At 41.6% G+C, this 14,412-nt stretch overlaps 1 long non-coding RNA gene across 1 annotated transcript in view; it reads right to left on the reverse strand.

Annotated features, from left to right (window-relative positions):
• LOC310825648 overlaps positions 1-14,021 on the reverse strand; it is a 29,013-nt gene extending 14,992 nt beyond the window's left edge. The window contains exons 1-2 of the long non-coding RNA XR_014555380.1: positions 13,916-14,021; positions 12,381-12,438 (exon numbers count right to left, since the gene is read on the reverse strand). This is a non-coding gene — a long non-coding RNA (uncharacterized lncRNA). The remainder of the gene's footprint in view (positions 1-12,380; positions 12,439-13,915) is intronic.
• Positions 14,022-14,412: the final 391 nt, after the last annotated feature.

Genomic DNA, 14,412 nt, shown 5'->3' on the forward strand with positions numbered 1-14,412 from the left:
TCACCAGCTGCACCGTGGTAATTTGCGTTATCATTCATACAGTGCAATCTTTGCGATGCAGGGCTGCATTTTTATGTGTAGATTTCTATAAAATTATGTCCGGAAATCAATCCCTGACTGTTACTGAGCAACAGCAACAGTTGCTGTGTTACAGAAAAGGAATGGCATATATGAACATCTTCTCCTGTTTTGCTTCTGCCTTTACAATTTACCTTGCCTTCCCTCACACTGTTTTATGCTGGCATTAACCCCATGCTAGTGAGGAGAAAGCTTCAAGGGGAGAAAGATGAAGTGCAAAATCTTTACGGCGGAGCCAGATTATTATGTAACAGAGAATAATTCACGATGGGAAGTAGAACTTGAACCTAAGACAATAATTGCAGCATATCACGCTCGCTAACGCATTTGTCAATAATATCCCCTCTGAGCTAAGTGTATCCTATCCAATATTCCAAAAAAAATAATGCTGAAATAAAACCGAGTTCTATTTTTTTTATTCATTTCTTTCTAAAGCAAAGTTGGTGGCCCTATGCCAAGCAGTGTAGGGGGGTGGACAGACCCAGCTACAAACAAGAGGAAAGTTTTTGGCGGTGCCGAAGGCAATCCGCAAGATTACTGGCAACTGTAGTTTGTTAAGGGCCCTGGAAATTGTAGTTCTATGGGACTACAGTTCCCAGAACTCTTTGGATAAAGCCACGTGCTTTAAATGTGCTTTAAATATATGGTGTGGGTGTGACCCTGCAAAAATAAACATGGACATATCCAGCCATTGTGATGATCTATAATATTAGAGTGTAGTTACTTTATTTATTAGAAATATTTGTTCTGATTAGACTCAGTCACTCAGTGGATGGCCATATGAGTAATATCTTGAGTTGGGAGATGTTATGCCAGAAAGACAGTGGCATGCTTGGCCAAGTAGTCCTGAACTGAGAAACTTATAAGGCTGCCATGAAAGTAGGGAAGAGTTAAACTGCATACCATTTTGGTTCCTTCCAGCTCTTTGGATTTCTTTAAAAAGAATGAGCACATTTACAGGCTCTCACTCTTTTGGGTGGGTTTCAATCACAGAATAGCAAATTCAGGTTATACAACTAATATTGATTTGGAGCTCCTGCGCAACAACCACCCTCTTCCAAAAAAACCCCTCGACTTCTTGTGATAAGGAAAGGGATGGGAAAATGCACTAGAATTTGACAGACACGTGCAACAACATCTAACCACCTCACAAGAAATCCAGAAGGAATGCTAAATACATAGTGTTGGCTGATCTCCCTGCAAACTTTGTGCAAACAAATCAAGTTGAATACTCATTGAACAAGTCATTGGGAAGAGACCTGTAAAGCAGAGAAACATGAAGAAAATGCCACTATTTCCAACAAAATGCATGAAATAAAATCCTCCTTTTCTTTTTCTCTGCAGTTGAAGCATAACCTAACCTTGTATTTTACAACTGCAGCCGGCGATAGGTCACTTTGCTTAGAAGTTGACTCATTCCTCCTATTCAGGTGCTAGGAATAAATAGCATTTCAGAGCAAAGCAATTCTGGTATTCGCAATAGCACCTTTTTCAATCAAGGCTGAATGTTTATTGCACATTTGAAAAGGCAGATTATCACCTTGCATTCACTTCTATTTCAAGATCTTCTTCACACCTTCTGCCAAAAAGCCAGCAATATGAATCACTACTGGCTTAATTTTTCCATAAGCAAAATTAATGTAATTTTACACATCCCTCCTACACTTAGCCTTGTTAACCAGATTAGGAAAACTTAATAAAATTAGTTTATTCTAATTACAATAACATGTTGCCACCCCATATAATCATGGGTCTAGAGGAGGTCAATGAGGTCCAATCCTTTACCCTGAGGATGACCACTCAGGGTCTTTCTGCACTAATCATTTTTAGTGGTGTAGTTGTTACTTTTTCAGGATTTTTGGCATGCAGCCACAAAGCTTTGTCATTATTCAGCTAGTATTCTGGAATAACGCACTAAAAAGTGCTTTCTATATTGCAAAAGGTCCAGACTAAATCTTCAGTGTTTTCATTTGTGTGGCATATGTACAAGCATCTTCCTGCATTTTTTGTATGGAGGGGTTGGGGGTTGGTGGGCATGGTTTTGGAGAGACATGTTTTGTCCCATTTTTCTCTTGACTAACACAAGTTGTCCACATGTGAAGTCAGTTCAAACAAGAGATATAGCAGATAAAGATGATGGCACTGAGTCAAAGTACTGCCCATGACAGCAATCATTAACTGCAGACAAAATTTTGTCACAATAACCAGGCTGGCCATATCTCAAGCCTGGATGTTGGCCAAGAAAGTCAACGGGCATCTAGCTTGTCTGAAGTATAACAGCAAAGGATTGTGGGAGTGTCTCTTCACTTTAGCCAATGGGCTTCTTGGCTGGGCAAGATACTGCAAGGCACTGGCTAGAACCCAGTCAGGTTGCAAAGGATCATGGGAGTCGCCATGCCTTTAGGACTTTAGTTTCCTGCTTGGCAGGGGGTTGGACTCGATGGCCCTTGTGGTCTCTTCCAACTCTATGATTCTGTGATTCTATGTAGTACCTCTTCTGATCTCCTACACTTCCACAAGATTAGAATTCCAGAATGCTAGGTATTAAATATGCACACACAAAAACTGCAAAATGTCTGTCTCCGTGTGCATGCTGGTAACTCCAACATTTACTGGCTTGAACTTGAGGATCACACCCATGCATCAGTTTGGGCACAACCTACCATCAGTGTGCACAGGAAAAACCCTGCATTCACTCTCTAATAACAGCGGCATGCACCAACAGAGCAGACAATCATCTTCAAATGACCTCTTAATAACGTCAGCTCAGGCAGAAACTATGCCACTATAAATGGCAAGTGTGGAAAGGCTATCAGTATATCAATCACCACAGTTTAGCCTACATATTTCAGAGTTGGCAAAATCGCCTGCACCTGACCAAGATAGCTACAGGTGGCGTCTGTGCAGTTTGTACAGTTGTCAGCAGTGTCCATACTAAATAAGTGTCGTTTATCATTGCCCTTATTATCTGTTGCATCCCTGCTAGTATCTCTGTCTCTTATTATTTGTAGACTGTAGGACAGTATACACATATTATACGTAAACAGGTATAGCCCAGGAGCAGACTTGGCCCTGATGCATATTCAGTAGAACTTGTGAAAGACTGGCAAATTCAAATTAAAGTAATTGAAGTTGATTTGCTGTTCTTGCACAACAAACCCACTTCTGGGGGGAAGCACACTGGAAGGTGTGGGGTTGCATTTTTTTATTTTTATTTTTGACGTGGTGCCATATAACCTTCCCACAGGCAAAGTCCAATGAACGCTCAATAATTACCCAATATAATCTAACTGTCTGCCCCGCAAACTTTGTGCAAATAGATCAGGATGAATGCTCAGTAAATAGACCATCTGGAAGCAACCTGCCTTTCATGAGTGGCTGGGATTGCCCAGATTGGCCATTGCCTCTCGCCACCCACAAACCCCAACCTGGAAGGACTATGAAAGACTTCCTCTTCAAACTGGAACTTTGCCTGGACTGCAACAGTGGTTTGTGACTTGTGGCAGCCAGATCTGACAGAAAGGCCTAAGCTCTGTGCTCTATCCTGAAGCATTAAAACATCCATTAGCAGTGTTCTGATGTGTAGAAACAAAATGTGCTGTTTCTTGTAAATGCAATACACGGAACATTTAAGAACAGGGGCTGAGTATGCAGGGCCATACCAATGGATTACACACCCTGTTCTCCTGGCATATGTGCCTTCACAGCACCTTCAATGCCCTGTGTGTCAAGAAAAGCTGGTGTTTTTGCTTCTGCTGCTTTCAGTGCATGCCAGCAAACTGGCATAGACAGAGGTATAATAGAACTGAAGAGCTGGAAGGTACCCAGAGAATCACCTCGTTCAACCCCCCACAATGCAGGAATCTCAACTAGATCATGCATGACAGATGGCCATCCAACCTCTGCTTAAAACCCCCCAAGGTAGGAGAGTCCACCACTGGACTCCCAAGGGAGTCCATTCCATTGTTGAACAACTTTTACTGTCAGAAAGCTCTTCCTGATGTTTAGTCAGAATCTCCTTTCTTGTAACCATTGGTTTGGGTCCTAGCCTCCAGAACAGGAGTAAACAAGCTTGCTCCATCCTCCATGTGACAGCCCTTTAGATATTTGAAGGTGATGCACCCTCAAGTTGCATGCAGTTGCTTTTAAGCTACATTCTAATTTAATGATGGCTGGCAAACTGATAATGTACAGAACAACATTAAAATAATCTCAAAATATCAGAGTATAAAACTACAACAAAAGACCTACAGCAAAAGCAGCAAGTCTGTTTGTGCTGCTGCAACCGACATCTCATCCGCTGTCGCTGGTATATCTCCTAAGCAACAGGGCCCAACCCCCAAATTGGTTTCCATACTCATCTCATTCCTCCTCCCACTATCACTAGCTCTGCCAAGAAGCCTCCATGGGGCTTCTAGCAATAATACGGCAACTGCATAGCTGCTTCAGATGGAAAGCACAGTGCAAAAACAACATAATAAGTATGGGGGGAGTCACTGGAAATCCCATAATAAAGGGGCAAAAGTAAAGGAGTGCCTACAGGTTGGTTCTTGTGCCAGGCACTCCATGAGCAAGCAAGAAGCAGTCCTGGGATGGGTGCCCATGTGGATTGGGTCCCAGTGTCCAGAATGCCTGGAGTTGTGGTTGAACAAATAGAATAGTTTACCATATTTTATCCTTGCCTTGACAGCTGTCTGACATAGAAATTAGACAGATGATTCCCCTCTCCCCCCCCCCCAAGCTAAATAAACCGATGCTGAAAGCTTCACCTGTTCATTTCTTTGTGTCAACTTCTGTTACATGCACAGGGCCAGCTGTGCAGGGGTGGGGACTCTCTAGAAGCGAAGAAACTTTGGAAGCCAGAGAATTGTGGACCAAAAAAATCATAAGGTTATCCGATTCGAAACTGAGTGGTTTTGACCAGCTTAATATCTCAGTAAAACCAAGGATCCCAGTGGTGTTTTTAAGGGGTCCTCAAGGAGTCTAATATTAAATTACAAATTAAATTTGAATGCTATACTGAGTTCTTTAATGCTAGAAGTTCATTTTTTAGCATCTTCACCCTCATTCTCTGTTCTGCCTGCCTCTTTCTCTACCCATATATCAGCTAGGCTCCTCTTTAACTTGCTCCCAGGGCACCCAAAGTGTTTGTTGCTGTAAATTATTGTTGTTGAATACACTAATTTCAGGAGGGAAAATAATGTAACATTTGATCCTTGCCTGTGCAATGTTATTAGACGTGCACGTTTCAAAATCAATCAAATATTGCATGGGGGTTTTGTCTGTGTGTTCTTGACTTTGTTCAGATAATATTTTTCAGAGACCAGAGCTACAATGCTCAACACATTTACTAGGCCAGGGAGGAAGCATCATCAGACATAATGGGACGTACTTCTGAATAAATGCCATAGGATTGCGCAGTTAGATTTTTTTGGTAGAAATCAGAGGTTGCCAACCTTTTCAGGCCTGTGTGCACATTTGGAAAAGTGAAAAATTCCATCTTAGCCAATGGTCAAGAATGATGGTAGTTGTAGTCCAGCAACAACTGATGCCCCATGATTGACGCATACTATAACTTGATTTTTCTACCTTAGGCTGATGATGAGCACAGCTAGCACAGACTGTCCAAGGGTCCCTATTTTCCAGGAACAGTCTCAGATTTACAGAAGTCATCCCAGTTTCTGATTTGATCCCGGAATATTTCACTTTACGTTAGGATGTCCCTATTTTCATTGGAGAAATGTTGGAGGGTATGGAGTTATGCGACCCCCGAGCCAAGGAGCTAAGTAATTATACAACCTTTAGAAGACATCTCAAGGCAGCCCTGTATAGGGAAGTTTTTTAATGTTCAGTGTTTTGTCATGTTTTTATATATGTTGGAAGCCGCCCAGAGTGGCTGGGGCATAAAAAATAAAGCTATTATTATTATTATTATTATTATTATTATTATTATTGAATAGGACGTCCCTGTTTTCACTGGATAAATGCTGTAGGATATGCTAGCATCATAACTGTGGGGGAAACTGAACCAGTCCTAATTTAGCAGGTTTACCACTACAACACAGTGGCTTCCACAGTTGCCAGTTTAGGACTTGGGCACAATCTTCATTTTCCCTCATGGTTGTTGAATTTACCTCTTGGAATCAGCAGGCCTAATTCTGGGCATGGTTTTCTCCACTGAAGATAATTCTAGAAGCATAAATGCATTGCTCTGCCAAAAATCTGAGTGCTGTTGCAGTCAATGTTGGTTTCAGCAAAATTGCTCAGTTGAGACCTCTGCAGTGTTAGCCCTCTAATGCTCAGCTGAGCCCTTAATCAACATTGCCACCCCAACAGCAACCTCCCAGGTGTGCTGAATCCAGGTGCCCACCAAATTGCCTCATTAATTCCCGTTTCTTCAGCATTCTTTTGTTGAGGGTCACTGCCAGTAAGCATTACAATGGGATTATTGTTTTACACTCTGCGTGAAAGAGGCGCTTAGCAGGAAGAAATATGTTTAATCGAGCTAAAATCAGTTTAAGAAATGAATGCAAATTGAAATTATTTGGAACACTGCTAGAGTTTGGAAATTAATGCCCTGTAGTAAAGGAATTAAAACATCTCACAGGCTGAACTGGCTGGTGCATCAGTCTGTAGATTTCATTAATACCCACACAAACACAAGCACAGCTACATCCCACTAATAAAACCCACCATCCAAATACAGAATCCTCATGAATACTTGTTGTACAGACAGGTTTGTTAAGTGTTCTGTACGCCCAAATGTACCGTATTTTTCCATGTATAAGACTAGGTTATCTAACCCAAAAAATAGGTTTAAAATTGGGGGTCGTCTTATACATGGGTAGTGCTCAGGGGTGTTTTCTTAATTTGGAGTCCCCCAAAACAGGGGGCATCTTATACACACAAAAATATGGTAACTAGCAGTTGTTTGAACTTCTGATTATCCAAATGGTTTTGTAGGACCTACATACCGGTATATGTTTCATAGAAATGGGACTGTAATGGACATAGGTCAAGCTGATAAGGATTATTTTTGCCTGGTAATGTGGCTATTCAAAGCAAATGAAATGGGCCTGTTGGTAAAATATTCATCATTGTTGAAATGTTTCGATCTCCTTTTAATTATAGAATCAAATAAGTTGAAAGAGGCTATTGTATTCTGCCCAGCTTGTCCCCCACCTGAACCCCCTAATGACTCAGATCCAAGGCCAGACAAATACCAGAGGGAGAGTAGTCTGGCCGTGTACACCACGTACAGTGGCCTCTCCCACTGACAAGTTGGCTAAACAGAGAAAAGGTCTCAAAGCTTCAGAGAATACATTAGCAGGGAAGTGGCTCACACTACATTTCCACTATCAGCCTGGCTGCAGAGCCCTACCTCAAAGTGCCTGCAGTTCCCTTCCCTGAACTGGGGGGGGGATCACTATGTGACTCCCCTGAGCTCCCAATTCAACACCAGCAGCACCTGACTCTAAAGGCAGCGTTGTCTACCACCCACTGATAATACTGATCACCTGTTGGAACAGAGGGGCCGCAACCTGGTGCCCTCCCTCAGGGGCCCTCCGGTTACCCTTTTTATGGTGCATTCATGATAATTTGTGTTGCTTTTGCTATGGGGGTGGGTCACACACAATTCCACTCTCAGTACTGTTTGCACTTAAACATTTTGAACCTTGCACGCTGCTTCCTTTGCACTCAGCACCGATCCTGAAAGTTCCTCCTGGAATCCCTTAACTTTTTTAATATCCCAAATGTTTTATCTTTGTTCCACCTTTGTTGAATTACAGGATTTTGTCGGACAGCAATAATGCGAGGGGAGCATCACATGACAACTAATAAAGCAGAATCAATTCACCACTGGTGCACTATTATTGTGTCAAGAACATGTTCCAGGATAAACCCACAATAAAACACTAGTCTGGAGGGGGGCACTAGTCCTTAACAGGCAGCAGTAACTCTCTTAGGCAGTTACAGATAGGTAGCCGTGTTGGTCTGCCATAGTCAAAACAAAAAAAATTCCTTCCAGTAGCACCTTAAAGACCAACTAAGTCAGTTCTTGGTATGAGCTTTCGTGTGCATGCACACTTCTTCAGATACACACTTCAGATGTATCTGAAGAAGTGTGCATGCACACGAAAGCTCATACCAAGAACTGACTTAGTTGGTCTTTAAGGTGCTACTGGAAGGAATTGTTTTTCTCTTAGGCAGAATAGGATGGATGCCTGGCCTACTCAGCTGGCCTAGACAATGAATAGCTTTGAATAGGCTGGAACAGTACCTGGCAAAGTGGCCATTCTAACCCTTTCTAAAGCTTTGATAGATGGTTGGAGGTACTTGATTTAGCAGACAGTAGCGTGGAGTAAGTGATGAGATGGAGGGAACCCTTCTTAGCTAAAGGATTTCACTACAAATTAATCTTTCCATTTCAGTCTGTTCTAACACGGGATGCCAGAGTGAAAAAGAATTACTGGTGTCAGTTCACATATTTAGCTACAAATCTTCTCAAGTACCGAGTAATCAAGTACTGAAGTGATGTATATGCATGTGTGAACCATCCCTTAGAACTGCAGGCCGGACAAGAAAAATACGTTTGTGGTAATGAGAGGTTTTATTTTTTAAAAAATCCCAATGCTAAAATTACAGTGGGGGGGGGGAGGGAACCTTCTTAGCTGTTGTTTTTACAAAGCAACAGAGGACATGATTTGGCTAAACTTTAGTGAGTCCAAGGGTGGGGTTTCTGGATTTCATTAAGCCCCTCCAAACACACAGGCACATTATATTTGTATTTGTTGGAAATTATCAGTTGAAACTACAGTTATCCGGTGATGGGCTTACATGTGAAAACTGGAATACTGAAGAACCCTGTTAGTAAAATTGCAAAATAAAAACAAATATCAACAAGAACTACTTAAGGTGAAACAAAAAAAATTCCTTCCAGTAGCACCTTAAAGACCAACTAAGTCAGTTCTTGGTATGAGCTTTCGTGTGCATGCACACTTCTTCAGATACAGTGTATCTGAAGAAGTGTGCATGCACACGAAAGCTCATACCAAGAACTGACTTAGTTGGTCTTTAAGGTGCTACTGGAAGGAATTTTTTTTGTTTTGACTATGGCAGACCAACACGGCTACCTATCTGTAACTGGTACTTAAAGTGAGTGTAAGAAAGTAAACAAATCAATTTGTGCAAGGTCAGGCTAGGTGCCACCTGGATAAAATAAAAAGATGAAGAGGCACCAGTGCTCACTGATGCAAAAAACCCAGCCTCCCCTTTGTTTAGTTCCTTTAAGTTGCTCCCCTCTCCCCACCTTGCACTTAGGTAGCACGTGAGACAGGATGTAAGAATTGGAACCAACACACCTGTTCAGCATCAGTACAAGACAAGAAACAACTCAGACTTACACCTAAGTCAAAGATATGAAAAAACAGTACAATTGTAAGGTGCCATAATATATGTGTGCCTCAAATTGGGGGCACCAGAAGCCAGTTACTTCCTAATACTCTGCTTTCTCCTCATACCTGAATGACTAAGCATTGCAGCACAAGGATACCAGGTCAGGCAGCAGTAATTGTGTGCTGACACCATCACACCATGTCAGTTGTTGTTCATCTAGCCCTAAAAAGCTACAGCCTCAAAGCTCACACATCTGGCTTTTATTAGGAGCAGCAGCAGCAGCCCCACTGCCTTCTCTGGAACTCAGACTTAGGCTCAGTTTTGACTGTGCTGCTGCCTCTGGCCCCTTGGACTGTGATCTGCTTTCCTGAAGCCTGACCTGGCCCCTGAGACCCTAATCTGCTTGCTCTGACCTAGACGGTGCCTGTCCAGACCATGCCCTTGCCTCAGAGCTTGATGACCAAGTGCAGAGTCTGGTTAAGGCCTGACAAGATGTGACCTGAGTCCAAGGCAGGAGGTTGAAATGGAAAATTAATCCTCATGACTGGCAGGCCTCTTTATCAGCATCTCTCATGCCCTATCGGAAGCAGCAAATTGCCTCCATTGCAGCATATTATCCAAAAGAAAAATAGATATTTCATGCTTCAGCTAAAATAATTAATGCAAGGGAATGACCTGGTGGAAATGGGCCAATTATGCCAAAGACATTGTGAGCATAGAGTGCTGTAGCGCTGCTCATTGTTGATGTGACCTTGTCTTTCCATCACATATTAAGCATCACAGTGTATTTGAGATAGTAGAAAGTTGCTGTTGATAGAAGGTTCCAAGGCAGGGCAATGCGGTAGGTGAGAATGTTTTCTCGCTGTGTGATCTCTCAAAAGTTTTGAGACAAAACACTATTCTAAATCAAATGTGTTCAGTTTTCTTTATTAATCCCAAAGCTAACACCCAAAACTGTGCTTTACATTGACATGATTTCATTCTTTGGCACAATCCTAGTCCCAGTTCCTAGTATAAGCCTAGACACATATAACTGAAATAATGGTGTTATGCACACCCTGACCTCCAAGCGGGGTGCCCAGAACATACTTGGTTTGGGTTTCCTTGAACAAAGGTAACTGGAGAGTGAGGGCATTTTCTGCAAAGTTAAGATTTATTTACACACATTATATATGCAGCCTGAGCATAAGATGGATGGGCTCATAGTATTAACTCTCCAACAGATCACGATCCCCCATTAGGAGGGAGTCACCAAAGCAATAGTTTTAGATTATGCAGACAGCAAGACAGACCTCCTGTCTCTCTTTTTTCATCTCTATTACCAAGACTGTTCTCTTTCAAACACCCCAGTGACATCACCTCCAGCCAGGGGAAGGGGAGGAAGAGAGACACGCTCCCTTCAGCTAATCTTCCAGAAAAACCATTGTCCTGGCCTACATTACAAAGCAGACACTTAGCAGACCTGGCTAAGTGGGAAGCTAGAGGACATCTGAAATGCACAGCATTACGTGCTTGTGGGTTTCACTCTGAACAATAGACTCCAGCTGAGCCTGGGTGTCTGAATAGCACAGGCCCCATCATGACAAAAGTTGAGGTGTTCTGGGCCTAACAATTAAAATCCCTGAAACCAGTACAAATGCTGCCAATTCTTCCACCTCACATTCCCAATATGGTGCTTCGTTGATCATCACACAACATGTTGATTACCTTCTTCAGGTAATGAGGGTGAGATTCCCATGTGGGCTGCCCTCTGGAACTGGGGTGGATCCAAACACAGGAAAAAATGCTATAAATAAGAAAATTAGATTGTTCTAACAAAAGGGAAAAAAACTCTGACGGAAAATTACGTTTTAACATTTCCTGCTCTCTGGCACCATCTGGTGTTGCATGTTTATAGCGCATACAAATTGCTGTTTCTTTACTAATGTAGCTGAGTCCCTGCATACCAGTAGACATTGCAGCCAGAGAGAAGAGTGGGTAGGGGAAGAAGCAAAAGTGAGTGGGGCAATGGATGTGGCTCTTACTTTTCTACAGCAGGCTATATTCCAGCCAGGCAAAAGCCAGCGGTGTCTGTGCATACCCACACACCTCTCTCCATCCATCTAGGTGAGCGAAATGCTATTATCGCATTCTGGTCATGTGAAAGCATCCAAGGAGCAGGGCTGGGTGAGGGATATGACCTGATGAGACGATGCATGGCCCTGGAGAATCCCAAGCACTGCTTATCCCTCCATTGGCTGTATTCCACACAGACCTTGTGTGGTGTATACAGTGGTACCTCAGGTTACATACGCTTCAGGTTACAGACTCCGCTAACCCAGAAATAGTACCTCGGGTTAAGAACTTTGCTTCAGAATGAGAACAGAAATCATGCTCCAGCGGTGCGGCAGCAGCGGAAGGCCCCATTAACTAAAGTGGTGCTTCAGGGTAAGAACAGTTTCAGGTTAACTACAGACCTCCGGAACGAATTAAGTACTTAACCTGAGGTACCACTGTATTATTATGGCATAAATGCTATAGAAAGCCCAGTCGGACATATGTATGATGGTCTGTTAGGTTTTGTGTTTCTATGTATCCAACCTTTAGTAAATATTTTTTACTTAAAGTCAGGGCAAGGGAGAGATTCAACTGATGTCTCTGAACAATCTTATTCCTCTTTATGTGGGGTATATTTGCATTAATGAAAGCCAACACTTTGAAAAGAGGCACAAACAACTATTTCTAGATGTTGCTGGAAACTCATCAAGTTGCAGACAATGTTGTTTGTAGACTGGGCACACCTGCATCCAGCTGTTAGCCCACGTTTCCTGAATTCTATTCAGCCCAACAATGGGCAAAAACATTGTTTTCTTATTATTTTCCCCCTCACAATATTGCACGTCACTTGTATACTGTACTGATCTTACCCTGTTCTCTTCCAGCCATTCCAACAGAGCGGGGATTTGCATTGTTAGTGCATAATTTCTGTTAAAAACAAATGGAGGAAAAACATAATTTAAGCCTTTCCTCATAGAGGGTAAACACTTATACACTGTTTTGTTTTGAAACTGATACCTAACCACTGGCAAGCAAGTTCAGCTCAGGGGATATTTCTGAGCATGAATCAAGGCCAAAGAATTCCTAAGCTGGCTTTCATAATGCAACCTCAGTTCACAACGGACAGGGCCTATTCAAATGATACATGTTTTCCACTTCAGAGTATTATCAGGCCCACAATTATTATTACTATAGCTATTTATATATTCAGTGTTGAAAGTGAACTAATATTTCCTAAGAATTCCCATGATGTTATTTTGGCACATCACGTTTGTTTTTGCATTCATTCATTCATTCAAAATAGTTTTATTTAGCTGTTCCATAGCAAACAACCCTCAGGACAGCTCACAACATTTTAAAAGAACAAACAAATATAACGAAGATTCAAATTACAAAATAAGAGGCAAGTCTCTTACTTTGTTTTTATTATTATTATTGTGTATTAAATACATAGCAAGCCACCTCAAGAACTATAGTTGACAGCCAGGCTTTAAATACTCCAAAATAAATCAAATTGTAACAACTTACAGTGCAATCCTACAAACGTCTACTCAGAACTTAATCAGTTTCGTTCAGTGAGGCTTACTCTCAAGTAATAGGATTGCATGCTAAGCAGTCAGCAAACAGGCACACCACAAACCAATACAGAAAACAAGGAAGGTAGCAAGTTCTGATCCTGCTCTGTTAGATTCACCTAGATGCCTCAGCTAACCTATCAAAAAAGACATACAGTATGTACTCATTAGTTCTTTAACAAGATTTACAGTCTGCTTAATGATAATAATAATAAGTCTTGGGTAAAGGACTTACATAAAATAGTATATTCATGAGAAAATACTGATAAAATTGATAAATTTTAAAGCAAATAGAATATAGATAAAAGAAACAGTTTAAGGAAAAGCACATATAATAAAATTACATGTCTGCATAGGCTTGCCTAAACAAAATTCTTTTTAGCAGGCGTGAAAACAACACAACGATGACAATTATTGCATATGGCTGCTTGTTGTATTGCAGACATTGATATTTACAGAGGAAATATATGGAGCCACATGCAATTAAATGAGTCTGGCCATGTTACAGCCTTGACTGATCTTGTGACTTCCCATTAATACCAGTCCTAATATTCTTTATGCAGCACACTTTCCCTGCCATGCTGCCATTAATAAAAGCATGTTCAGCTCTTTGAGTAGTAGTTCCTTGTTTGGATCTTCAAAAATATTTAATAAAAGAAGCTTAGGCTCTAAGAATACTTTCTGATTAAGTGTGACAGACTTCTGCAAACCATAAAAATAGAAGAACAGCAGTCACAGTAGACAATAAAATTTAGCAGAGCAGATAAAGCCATGGTTAAAAGCAGCTTACACCACATGCTAGAGTGTAACTTTTAAGAAAACAAACTCACCTGGTGCCAGAATGACATGAGAGATGAAGAGGGCATTCCATAAGTGATGGGCCTTCTCTCCAGTCATCCTCTGCTTAACATCAAATGATGGGAAGACCCAGAAAAGGGTCTCTGATGGTTCTGATGGCAAAACATTTTGGTGTGTTTTGAATTCTAAGTGAACCGATTTCCTGAAAGCAAACCTATTTTTATCAATTGTATTCCAAATTTCCCCTGAATCTAAACCTCCTACACTTACTCTTGTCTTGCTATATACTACGGTTAGAAGGATACTTTGTTTTTATTTTGGAGAAACTGGAATGCATACTAATGTAGCATTATTTGAGCAATAGTGTCACCCGGGATCACGTTTGGTTCAAACAAGCCATTTTCTCGCCAGTATCAAGCTAAGGGGCAGGGGAGGGGAAACAGAGTTGGGTAAGTTTGAAGCAGAAGCCAGCTGTATGCAGTACTGATTCGTTGATCTCTAGGGTGGCCAATCATGCATTGCCAAAGAA

The sequence above is a fragment of the Podarcis gaigeae genome (assembly GCF_964106915.1).
Source record: "Podarcis gaigeae genome assembly, chromosome: 10".
Classification (NCBI taxonomy): Eukaryota; Metazoa; Chordata; class Lepidosauria; order Squamata; family Lacertidae; genus Podarcis; species Podarcis gaigeae.